Source organism: Motacilla alba, chromosome 8 (assembly GCF_015832195.1).
Source record: "Motacilla alba alba isolate MOTALB_02 chromosome 8, Motacilla_alba_V1.0_pri, whole genome shotgun sequence".
Classification (NCBI taxonomy): Eukaryota; Metazoa; Chordata; class Aves; order Passeriformes; family Motacillidae; genus Motacilla; species Motacilla alba.
Window position 1 is genome coordinate 20,141,362 of NC_052023.1, and position 12,429 is coordinate 20,153,790.

Here is a 12,429-nt window from a genome sequence, read left to right on the forward strand (position 1 = left end):
AAATTTTGTGGCTAACTGATACATGATTTCATATAGATTACGAGTCCAGGTTTGCTGTCCTTTCATGGATTATACAAACCAGTATAGACATACATACAAGTGACAACAGTAACCATAGCAGCAATAAAACTGCATCTGAAACATTAAAGAATTGCTGTTGTACAAGATATTAAAAAGTAAAGAGATCCCTCACTATAGTAATAAACTGTCATTTTGTTCATCACCTATCAAAATTATTTTTACTGCTCAGAAATATTCCATCATTACAAGATTTTGATTCCAATCATGGAAGAATCTTTTCAAATTATGAAATTCCTGATTTAGGCCAGAATTTTATTTTCTTACATCCTGGAAAATATACTATAAATTTTCTTTACTCTTGAAATCAGTTGTCAATTAGTCCTGCTCAGCTAGTTTTCAGTTGGATGAGGAAAAAATGCCTATTTTCTGGCAGGACAGAATTGAAAAACTGCAAGAATAAAAGTGTCCCTAACAATTCTAATAACTAGATTTGTTCTGTCAACTTTGACTTGAGCTAAGTGACAGATGCTGTTTCCTCTATACATGATTATCCAAGGGTACATTAGGGACACTAATTAATAAACAGGGACAAGTGTTAGTGGCTAAGTCATATAACCACACCCAGCAAGGAAAGTTAGTTTATTTAATGTTTTACTGAAGCTTGTAGGAAATCAATAGCAAATACTTTACTTATGTAGGAACTCAGTGTTGTAGACAATAGGGTTGGCTTGGGCTATAAATAAAACTAATACTTCAATATCTTTGAGTAAGTAATTTCATTACATATTTATACAGCATTAAATATAACAAAGAGTCCACCTAGATAAGATCTGTGGGTACTAAAAAACATATGAATATATGAAAAAAATTAGAAACAAGCTACTACTATCTAAGTACTTAATTTAAAATAATTTGTTTACTTAGTATGTACTGTGGGTTTCAGGTTTGTTTTTTTTTCATGGCACATCTGTAGTATTTATTACCATAAATCTTATTTATAATTAAGAACCTTATTTTCTTTCAAGTCTTCCCCCTACAAACTGTGGTCCTATTTTCTCTTCATGGAACACATGTAAGTTTCACTAATACTACTGAGAGTTTAGCCTGTACATGAAGGGAAGGCAAAATCCTTTTATGTTGAGCATTTAATAAAGTTCTTCAAATAGTTTCATGTCTGTTATAATGTGCAAATTATTTTCATATGTAACAACCTAAAAACTTGGAGGGAAATGATAGAAGTTGTCATTCTGACCCCTAGGACTGCATACAAGTTCACAAACAGTCCAGATTCATGTAGCTACAAAATCAGGGTACAGAGAGTGATAGAATTAATTTCTTGAGAGCTTTTCACATTTCATCAGTGCACCACTCATAACAGGTTCTCAAACCACCAGTTATGCCTTATTTGACTGTAATAGACAAGCTGTATTTGGGGCTCTGTGTTTTCAGCCTGCATCAATGACTTACCAAACATATATTTTATGATGGACACCTTAATTTCTTCCTTGTAGAATGCTGGCAAGTGACACGTAGCAGAGCTCTTAGCAACAGTGTGTGCACGCACACTGAGTGTTGTAGCAACCTACGACAAAAATAAAATTATAGTGGAAATAAGTATGTAGGCCTGAATGACACCCAAAGAGTAATTGAGAAGGAACAGCTTGGTGATTCAGTGGGGGCTGAGCTGTGCTTTGTATATTGTTCTTGTGAGGCAAGAATGGCTGCCATTAATCATTCTGAAATCAGGCTGAGAAACCATTCATCTGACTACCTCCTACCCTCTGCTACTGCCTCATCGTGGGCCTGCAAGAAGGCTATGAGATGTTTGATGGTTTCTGGAGCTCTGGATTTTTTCCTTGCTGCTTTCATCCAAGGGGCATTAAAGGATCTTTCCTTTTAAGCATCCACTCAGATATACATCTGCCATGTGATCTATGCTCAGGTGTCCCCAAACTGAGTCAGAGGAGATGTAGAGTATGTGTGAGTAGACAGGCTGTGTAGTCCTCTCCATAGAAGAGAGCCTTGGACGGCCTTTAGTAGTTCATTAAAAATTACAACTCATTCCACACAATTTGCAGGCAACATGGCTATTGTGAGATTTACCGACCAAAACTTTCCAGCCAGACCATTGCTACCCTAGGAACTGAGGTAAAGCTGACCTGATCACAAAAGATTTGATACCTGCACCCAGTCCCAGTGAGGCATTTTGAAAACTGCAGGGTGTGGGAGGAAAATTGAAGTGAGGATTAACTCAATCTGCAAACATGCAACATCATATGCAGGCATGATAAAGCCTCTCAGGGGATGAAACAGATTCATTCTGCATAACCCCTAGAAGACTTAAGGAGTGACTGATAGAGGCCTGAGAGGAGGCAAGAAAAGATGGCCATGTCCTAACATCATTGAAGACTAATGGGAGACCACAGAAAAAACCACAAGAATTAGGACTGCCCCATGGCTATGCACCACATTTGATCAAATTTCATTCAGCTGTAGCTTTACTCATTGTTGTAGGTGTCAATTAGCAGATTTCGAAGCTATGGATTATGAAATCGCAGGATAGTTGACTCCATTTTCACTTAGAAATGCCATGAAAAGCTATAATTTACTCTAACCTTGGGGGCTCCCCTGTCCCCCTCCCTTACAAAGCAAAGGGTAAGCAGTCAAAAGGATCTCAGTCAGCAGGCTCAGCACATGAACATCCCACAGCACTATCTAATCAAATATTTGAGCATCATGCTCTTAAAATTTGCTCAGACTGTGAAGGACATTTGATATGTTTGTTAAATTGTTTGTATCTACCGCTGGCAATTTTTAGCTGTGGATTTACTCTAGAAACTTGACACTGAAAGTGAAGTCACAGGAAATCTGGATGTTGACATTGGCAATAACAGTACTCATTCTAAAGTGGAATAATAAGGATTATACATATCATTATTATTTGACCAAGTGTTGTTCACCTGAATTCCCATGTGTCTGTTCCAATGGGAAACCTTTTTTCTCCCCTTGTAATATACCACCTGTTCCTAAGTTGAGACTCCAATTATTTATTTTCAGCCCTTTTTGAATCGGTAGCTTATCTAAAAGCAAATATGTCCTTTAATTTTGTTTCTGTGTGAGAGCTGGGAAGCTAAATGTTGACCAAATTTATAGCTGCCAAAACTAATAACATTTTAAAACATTGACATAAGGGAAAGGAATAGGAAACCATTAGGACATATCCCTTAACCACACTGCAAAGGACAGAGGAGAAAGATAAAGTGTTTGAATTGGAGAAAACAGGTTCAAGCTCATGTCCTCACAAGTGTACTGGCCCTATCTCTTCATGCAGGAATGGTACATAAAAGGGATACATGAAGATTACAGGATCTGTGATAAAAGAATTTGCTAAAAAGATGCCCAAGATTGTCAGAATTACTAATGCATCTTTTTCACATCTAAACTCTTAATGATACATATACAATTGTCTCCATAACTACTGCATTCACAAATCCATTTGCAAAATAAGGCCTTATTCTCTACAAATTAAATGCAGTCCAATGCTATTTTTTGATAACCGTTTGAAGACTGCTGCACAGCCTACCCAGCCTTCACCCTCTGACATAATCTCAATCTCTCTATAGCACTACAGCCATTTTATCCTCTGGAAGACAAGGGGAAAGCAAAGCTCTCCTCTTTCCCCACCATGCATACCATTTCCTCTAACAAGGACAGTGTCTCCTTTTGAAGTTTGATTTACAGGTGCTGTAGAGCCATTGTGGTGACTGCATGTCAGTCTCCAAGGAAACTGGTAGCAGATGTATTCTAGAAGCATCCCAAGAAGAAAAGAAGTGTTATCAAAAGTATTCTCAGCATAACCTCTGCTATGAGTAGAAGCAGAGTTCAAGGTCTTCTCTTGAACGGTTGAAGGATGCTGTGTTCAAATAAAAGGCTCCTAAGGAAATAATAGCAGGTCAAGCTGTGGATCTGGCAGTCGTACAGTCTCCAATTCTGAAAGAGTTGGAGATTGAAAAATAATCTATTTAAAGTTTCAGAAAGTCTTGATATATGTTATAAATCAGCCAAATTTTAGGTTAGCATCTCCTCTTCCGACTTAGCACTTTGTGTAATACATTGTCTTTTTGCTGCAATTACACTTCTCAGCCCAATCCATACCCACTTGCCCATCTGTATTTAAAAGTTGATGCTTAACCTCTGCCTAGATTTTTTCTGATTCGTTTAGAAGACTGAAGCACAAGATATTGTATCTCAGCCATCTCTGCAGCCCTCTGCTCCCAGGAGCCAAGCAGACAGACGCCCTATAGCCAGGACAGACAGACAGTGTAGCAGCAAGACTGTTGTTGGAAAAGGCATCATATCGAAGTGTGCACTTCCGTGATCATTAAAAATTGTCCATGCCATTTTAAAAGTATGGACAGTAGAAGCAATGTCATACCTGAATTTTAAATGAGGAAATAAATTCCACTCTAAGTTCCCATCTGAATAAGGTATGCTTACTTTTTTTTTTTTCTTAAACAAGCAAGGATTATTTTAACTTTGTGAGAGTTTTATCCAAGAAGAGCTGAACTAGTCCAAATCTAAAGTTACTAAAGCATTTTGGGAACACATGAAATTATTGGTATTAAATAGTATAACATTTTAATTATTGTTGCTGTTGTACTGAATGTTAGAAATAAAGCTTCTCAACACTAAAGCTCATTTTCTCTATGAGTGGCACAGTTCAGTACAACCAAACAAAAGACTACAGCAAACAGAGCAAGTAAAAAGAGAAAAGAATTCCATGAATGACGGATAGTTTTGTTCCCAGCTTGGATCCAAGTGGACCATGCTAATTCCAAGCATTTCCACAAAATAATTTAATTTAATTTTATCAAGAAGTTGCAATTTCATAACCCTTTCTGCCGAAGTATGCGTCTGAACAGACACATACTTGCAAGAAAATATGTGAAGACTGAAGAAGGAAGACTTAGGCATAAGCAAAGTTCAAATATGATAGTGAATTAATGGCACTGACTAGGAGATGAAAAGAGTTAAAGAAATTTGTCAGAGAAAAAACAGCTAAAGCAATCAAATATAAATATTGGTGGCAATTCTTTTAGCATTTTTCTACTACTAAATCAGAGAAAAGAACAAAAGAAAGCATGTCATAGACTTAAGGTCTCATTTGCCCCTGTTGTACTGCTTATCTTCACCTTTTATAACTATGAATAATCCTTAGGATACATATAAGCAACAACTTCAGTCACTCTCATAAAGAAAATGAAGCTGTTGCAATATAACATGGCCAATCTGTAATTTTCTACAGCAGTTCTATCAGACCCAGAAATGAAACACCTCTAAGTTGGCACCATGGAACAAGAGTTATCATTTTCTGTATACAGAAAAAGATCCTTTTACCAAATAACAACCATGCATACATCTTAACCTGGCTTACATTTTCTTCTCAGAACTGGCAGTAGGACAAAACAGTATTGACAAGACAGACCTGCCAATACTTGTTCCCAAATCACCTACCTTGCAGGACATCATCTGCAGTTACCATTGCATTATTCTCCTATTATGAAATATGATTTAACACGACATTGTGCAACATGAGAATGTTTTCAAATCCCTATGCTACCCTTTTGTATTTCTTATTGAATTTGCCCTGCATTTGCCATATCAATAGACCTTTGTTATTTGATGTTAAAACATTTTAGGTAAACACAGATATATTTTTCTATTGATTTCTACATCCCATGTGAAAACCAAATTAAATTTACAAGATTCCACCAAATGTTAGCACTTCACGTGGTATTTTATGCTCAAAAATGTGCATCCAAAGTAGACAGCAAAGACATGCTGCCAGAGATAAAATAGCAAAAAAAAAATTCAAAAGCTTTTTCATCATGGTTTGAATCAGTTTTTCTCTTTCCTTGGAAAACCTTTTGCAAACAAAGAGACAGGTAATGAGAGTTTGATATTCATATACATAACAGCATCAATGTATAGCATTTTACTTGACAGAAAACACAAGTCTATGTGAGCACCAGAGCAAACAGGCAGGGAGTCGGAGATGCTTGTTTAGGATCATGCCCAAGTGGGGAAAGCACAGATCAGATATTCACAGGACCTAATCTAGTAGAATACAAAATACATTCTGAGAAATTGCCTATTCCTCCTCTATCTGAAAGGTGATCAAGCCTTCAAATATCAAAGGAATAAAAGAGCAATGTGCAAATTTACCAAACTCAAATTCTAAGATCTCTAGTGAGAGAGACAAACAGGGAGCAGAAGTAATTTTCATCATCTGGCAAAGATGCAGATTCATGTCAGTACCTGAAAACATTCTCCTAACAGTTTGAAGAAATAAAGTATTAGTGGTAGTTTTCTCATTACAAGTCACTCAAAGTGAATGATCCAAGTCATCTAAAGAACAGAGCAACAATTAATTTTCAAAGAAACCACAAAAAGGGTATATGAAATTATCCTCATTAAGATCCATTAACATTTAAAATACTTGATGGCTTTATGCAGAGAAGCACAAGAGATATGCTTTTCAAACTGTAGTGATGAAAACATAATGAGCAGATTTTGTCTCCTGCTATTGTGTGTGATACAGTCCTGGAGGGATAATGAGGGTTCCTTCAGACACCTGACCATGTGGAACAGAAAATGCTTTTCTATTCAAGTCCGAAGGGTCTGAGAAAAACCCAACTCATTCTCTAGATGAGTTAACTTCTACTTAAGATGTTTAGTTAATAATTCCAGTCCTTCCCCATGCCCTTACCAATTAAAGGAGAATAAATTTTTGTTGCAGTTCTCTTGTTAGTTCAAACAAGAAAGCCTTAATTCTTGACCACGCATTGATACAACACTGATGCTGAAACCCCAGGTGCAACTCAACTCCCATTGGATAACCTAATCAAATGCTTAGAATGCTTTTAAAGCTGTTGTCTTGACCAGTGTATCTTGATTAATCAGAAAATTTAATTTTTTTTTTGTGGAATTAAAATTAAAGAATTATCTTTACAATTATAACAGTAATTGTGCACAGTAGTCATAAAGTCAGGAGTATAAGATTATTGATAATTTGAGAATAATGTGAAATTATTCCAGGAGCTGTGCTAGGCCTGTTTCCTCTGGTTTAGATCCGGCTATTTAGAGAACTAATCCTAATAATGGAAAGACACATGTTACTAAAATGAATTAATTATTTCTCTAGTCACTATAATAGGAGGCAATGCTCCTTTTGTTTTAATTGTACAACATACCAAACAATATGTCTAATACTTAAACAAAAGGGAAATAAAAATAAATCCAAGAAAAACTGGTGTGGTTGGTATGAGCATCTGCTGACTTTTATAAAGGCGCTTAGTTTTACTGACACTTCCCACTGCAGTTCCTAAAAAACTGACTCACTAATTATTTAAGCTGAGACTACCACCATTTTGAACGTATTTATTTCCCTTTATTTACACAGATTACACATACTGACCAAAACAATATGCTAAGTGATAAAACTGGGTCCCAGAAAATAGGTGTTAAGTTGCTGAATGTTTTTCATTTAGCAGCAAGATTTTCAAAGGTTGGAAGAATGATCACAGGATCTAATTAATTTTGAAATCAGCTGTTTATGCTCAAAGCAATCACTATTAAAATCCTACTATTGCCTGCTACAAATATTAATAGTAAACAGAGTACCTCCTCACTAGCTTTGAGAAAGGCAGAGCAGGTGCACATGTCTGGCTCTACTCAGAGAAATCTCCTCATAATGGTATTGATACACAGATGGAGAACTTCAGTGTGAATAAATGGAGGAATGCACTGGGGGAACGTGACATTTCCAAATGCATATAAATTTCTAGACAGGAAAGATGATCCCCCCCGCCAAGGAAGACAATTGTATGAGATCATTGGTAAAAATTCTGGGTCTGACCTCTTTCAAGCAAAAGGTACTAGAATTAAGCCCAGGCTTTTAAGAGGTGACTAAACAGTACTGCCCAAGGTAGACTTTTCTTTTTTAGTTTTTTTTTGCAATGTTTTATCTTGTTGTGTCTGACAACTTGATGCAGATCCTGGCTGCACAAGTATTCAGCATCATTTTGGATGCTCTAATATTAGAAGTGCTGCCTCCTGCTATTTCCCAAGGGGCAGGGGATCGTCTGTGTCCTGGCATGTATTTGCCACCCTCTGCAGGCAGCCTGGATGCCCAAGCCATCCAACAAGGTACTTGTCTTGAGGAGTAAGGAAGTGACCCCTGGTGGGGTGTCTTGGGGAAACCAACCCCTGCCTTCAGGAGTGACCCTTTGTAGCTAGCTGCCAAAAGCCCAGGGCAGCCTGAGCTCTACCTCCAGGTGGCCTGGGAAGTGCAACTCAGTGGAAAGGCTGAATTTCTGTCACTCTGTTTCTCCATAGCTTGTTTTGCAATTTTTTAGGAACTATTATTAATTTGTAATATATGTTTTACTTAATTTTTTGTATTTTAAAAAAAGACTAAGTCTTCTTAATTTAAAATTATTGAAAATAACAGCCTAGGAAATTTGCTTGACTAACCAAGGATGTCTGACATAGCGTCCAAGAAGTAATTTCCTGCAGTCTATAATCCTAATTTGGATTAAAATCAGCCTTAACATCTCCCCATTTCATATGTTTATTTGATGTTTTGAAATTAGAACGTTATAAATTTTAGTAAAATATGAGTTGGTGAAGAAATGCAGGACTGCTTTTTCCCTCCTCAGCATGTCTCAGTCTTCAGCTGCTGGGGTTTCAGCTTTTAAACTTTAGCATATAAAGCATCAGTATGGCATGGCTTCTGGTTCCCTGCTGAAGTGTACTCCCCGCTTCCCAGAAAATCATTAGATGCCATTGTAGCTCACTCCATTATTGTAGGATTTTGCTGTCAACTGGGCAGGAAAAAAAGAAGTGAAAAAGCTCAGAGCCACCTATTGTTTCTCTAATTTTCATCAATTGATCCCTGGTACCAAATGCTTCTGACTGAATGAATCTGAGATCTGCAGAGCCAGTACATTCCAAATGTAGGCCCCATTTTTAATAGTTGAATGAACAGCATAACTTCTGCTCTGTTGCAATAAACACTTGATGCAGTTACTTTCTAAGGCTCCTGTTGTTAGGGACGATTACAACCGAAGGATTAAAGGAGACGACATTTTAAAATGCTCTAATGGTCCCTCACCTAGTCCACGATAAATACAGATGTAAGATACAGTCTTACACTAAAGGCCAGATGCAGCTAAAAACTAGGTGTAAGAGTCAGAGCTTTGTGACTTTCTGTAAATTCACTGGCTATCTGCTCTGCTGGCCTTTGTGCCACACACTCCAAAATCAATTCACGGCACTGCTTTGACCACAAGCCCCGGCAGGTTTGTGGCACATTATCCAAGTCCTCTAATGCTGATTCATGGTCAATGTGCTTCATTTGCTGCCTGGATGTATCCTCAGACAGAGGGTGAGGGAGGAGTGAGATCTACTTTATGCTAGGCTGCACTTTGCTGTAAGAGTAATCCCAGTGAAATGGGAGCAATAGGAGATGATGAATGCCAGGTATGATGGACGGACCCTTGAGGAGGAGAAGAAAAGGCATCAGCACCAGTGCCATGGCGAAGATATCCATATCAAATAATCCAAATGGCAGAATTTAGTCCATGTACAGGTCCTTTATAAAGCTTTGGAGGAGTTAGTGTTTAATTAACAAGTCATTAAAAGGTTTTGTTAGCTGTTTTAAAAGTGTAATAAGCTGAAACAAAATCACCCAATAAGCAATAAAAACAAACCTTAGGTATATAGAGAGAAATATTTAAAGACAAAGGTTAAAAACAACAGTTCAGTCACTACTTATACTAAAATTAGAATTGCAAAATTGCAATGAAGTTTAAATTGTAAAACTATTTCTGAGTACACAAATAAAAAATGTCTGACGTGTGGATTTAGCAGCCCTGAGAATTATGGTTATGGCATGTAAGGAAGGCAGAGAAGAGAAAAGGGATGAAAGGTAACCATAAACATCAAAGACTATGACCTGTGATTAAAAGAAGCTTTAAAGCTAGCAGACAAATGTGACTTGTTAGGGTAATAACAGATCAAATTTTTCTTACACCTGCACTTTTATAAAGACTTTCTACAGCACAGCAATGTCATCTTAAAACCTCGTGTTTCATGTCGCAAGCAATCTGCTTTAAAGTTTTAAGAAGAGCTTTAGTGATGAGCAGTCTTTCAAAAGAAAGAATAAAATACATATTTTACAGCCTCCATAAAGTCATTGTGCTGTGGCTTTCCTTGATGCAAATTGGAAAGTTTACTTATCCACCTGAAATGCTCCAAAAGTCAGATGAAAGCTGCCTGTTCAGACATAAAGCCAAAGAGCCCAACAATATTAGACATGCTTAAAAATAATAAATTTATATTTATCTTAAATTATAAATGGCCCACATCGTAGTAAATACGATCACTTTCCTGTTTCTTTATCATCTCCTCTCTCCTGTAGCACTGTGATTTTCCAGATTATTCTGTTCCATGAAGCAGGGAATCATCTGCATTATACCTATGCAGGCAATGCCTTCCTTCTGTTTTTCACCACTGCTCCTTTCAGTGGAGCCTTGAGCGTGCTGGTTTGGGCTGCAGTAGAGTCAGTTTGCCTCACAGCAGTGGCTGTGGGACTGCTTTAGATTTGTGCTGAACACAGTGGTGATGGTATAAGAGATGTTTTTGTTATTGTTGAGCAGACCTTGTGAGCAGCCAAGGCCTTTTCTGCTCCTTGCAGCTCCCCACCAGGGAGGAGGCTGGGGAATGCAAGGAGCTGGGAGGGGGCACAACCAGGACAGCTGGCCCCAGCTGACCCCAGGGATGTGCCACACTACATGGAGCCATGCTCAGCACAGAGAGGCTTTTACCTTCCCAAGCAACCCCTACACGTGATGGAGCCCTGCTTGCCTGGGCACCTGGACACCTGCCTGCCCAGGGGAAGCAGGGGACTAGTCCCTTGTTTTGCTTTACCTGTTAAACTGTCTTTATCTCAACCCACGAGTTTTCTCACTTCTAATATTTCTATAACAAAGACTACAGTGACTCCTTCTCATGATCACAAGTTACTCTGTTATTTTGTTTTTAACAGAGGTCTTTAAATATTTGTTGAAAGTGGCTTAAAAAAAATCTGCAACAAACATTTAAATCAAACACTGCTTTGTTTTAATCAAACATTGTTTTCTGTATTATGTTTTTGAATGTGCAATTTTTGAATATGCAAATTTATAACTCATTTTGTAGCAGTGCTAGTGATGTAATTATTGAATTGCATCTCTCTGGAGAAAATGCAATATGCAAAGCCTAAAACCTAAGTAAAGGCCTTAAGCAGATAATTGAAGGGTCATTTTATTTTTCTGTGTACATGAAATTTACCTGATTCTAAATACAGACTCTAAGTCTTTTTGAAATGGAATGCATGCTTAAAAATCAGCAGAGCCTGGTCACCACCAGATGTGCTGCTTTAAGGACCAACAGAGCCCCTGGAAGCCCATGGAGTTCCCTCCTTACAAGATCTGTGTCCAGCATTTTGCCACATTATTCTCTCAGCACACACGAAACTGAGCACAAGATTATTGCCTCTGCTATGCCTGTGGCTTTGTTCTCCTTCAGCTCATCAGCCTGCCAGAATTCCAGAGCTTCAGATTAGAGATTTGGAAGGTCTCCCCTCCTTTATACAACAGCAGACACCTGATACAGAACTCCCTCATTTCCATTTCATGCTATACCAAATTGATTGCCACAAACAGCACACACATAGTGTGGTGTGGGGACAATGTTATTCTTTCAATCGGATGGTGACAGTGACTTGTAGAAAAAGCCACAGGAAACATTACAGATAACACAGCTCTGTTTATGGTCCTTAAGGCACTTCAGGACAAAACATTCAAAATAAAGTTCTTAAGATCAAAAATGATAAGAGATAATGAAGTTACTTCACCAAGGGAGGTGAAAGTTTCAAAGTTTTTCTTCTTTCTTTGTGTGAAGTCTGTACATGGAAACTCCATGTCTATAGATTAATTTTTAAGGATTTTCTTTTAATCTGATACTACTATATTTATATTTAAGTAGTCCTATTAGAGTTTTGCTGCTTTTTTCTTAGGCTTACAGCAATAATTTTTTTTTCCAGAAGTAATTTTTAACTTTTCTTCAGACAATATTTTCTCCCTGTCAATTGCATTTTCATCCAATGAAAATGTTAAAAAAATCAAGTTTTAGATTTGAAGCTGCTGACAACTGGAAAGAAAATTCCATTATAGGATACCTGCCAATGTAGAAGAAGATAATAAAACTTGAATCATCCATTCCTATTCTCTCCAAATTCTATAGGTTAGGCTGAGGCACAGAATGAATTAAAATAAAACAATTAAATCCTTCTATTTGATTCCC

General features: G+C 37.4%; 1 long non-coding RNA gene across 1 annotated transcript in view; it reads right to left on the bottom strand.

The window, feature by feature from the left end:
• LOC119703925 overlaps positions 1-12,429 on the bottom strand; it is a 112,656-nt gene that overhangs the window by 18,972 nt on the left and 81,255 nt on the right. The window contains exon 13 of the long non-coding RNA XR_005257793.1: positions 1,489-1,603. This is a non-coding gene — a long non-coding RNA (uncharacterized LOC119703925). The remainder of the gene's footprint in view (positions 1-1,488; positions 1,604-12,429) is intronic.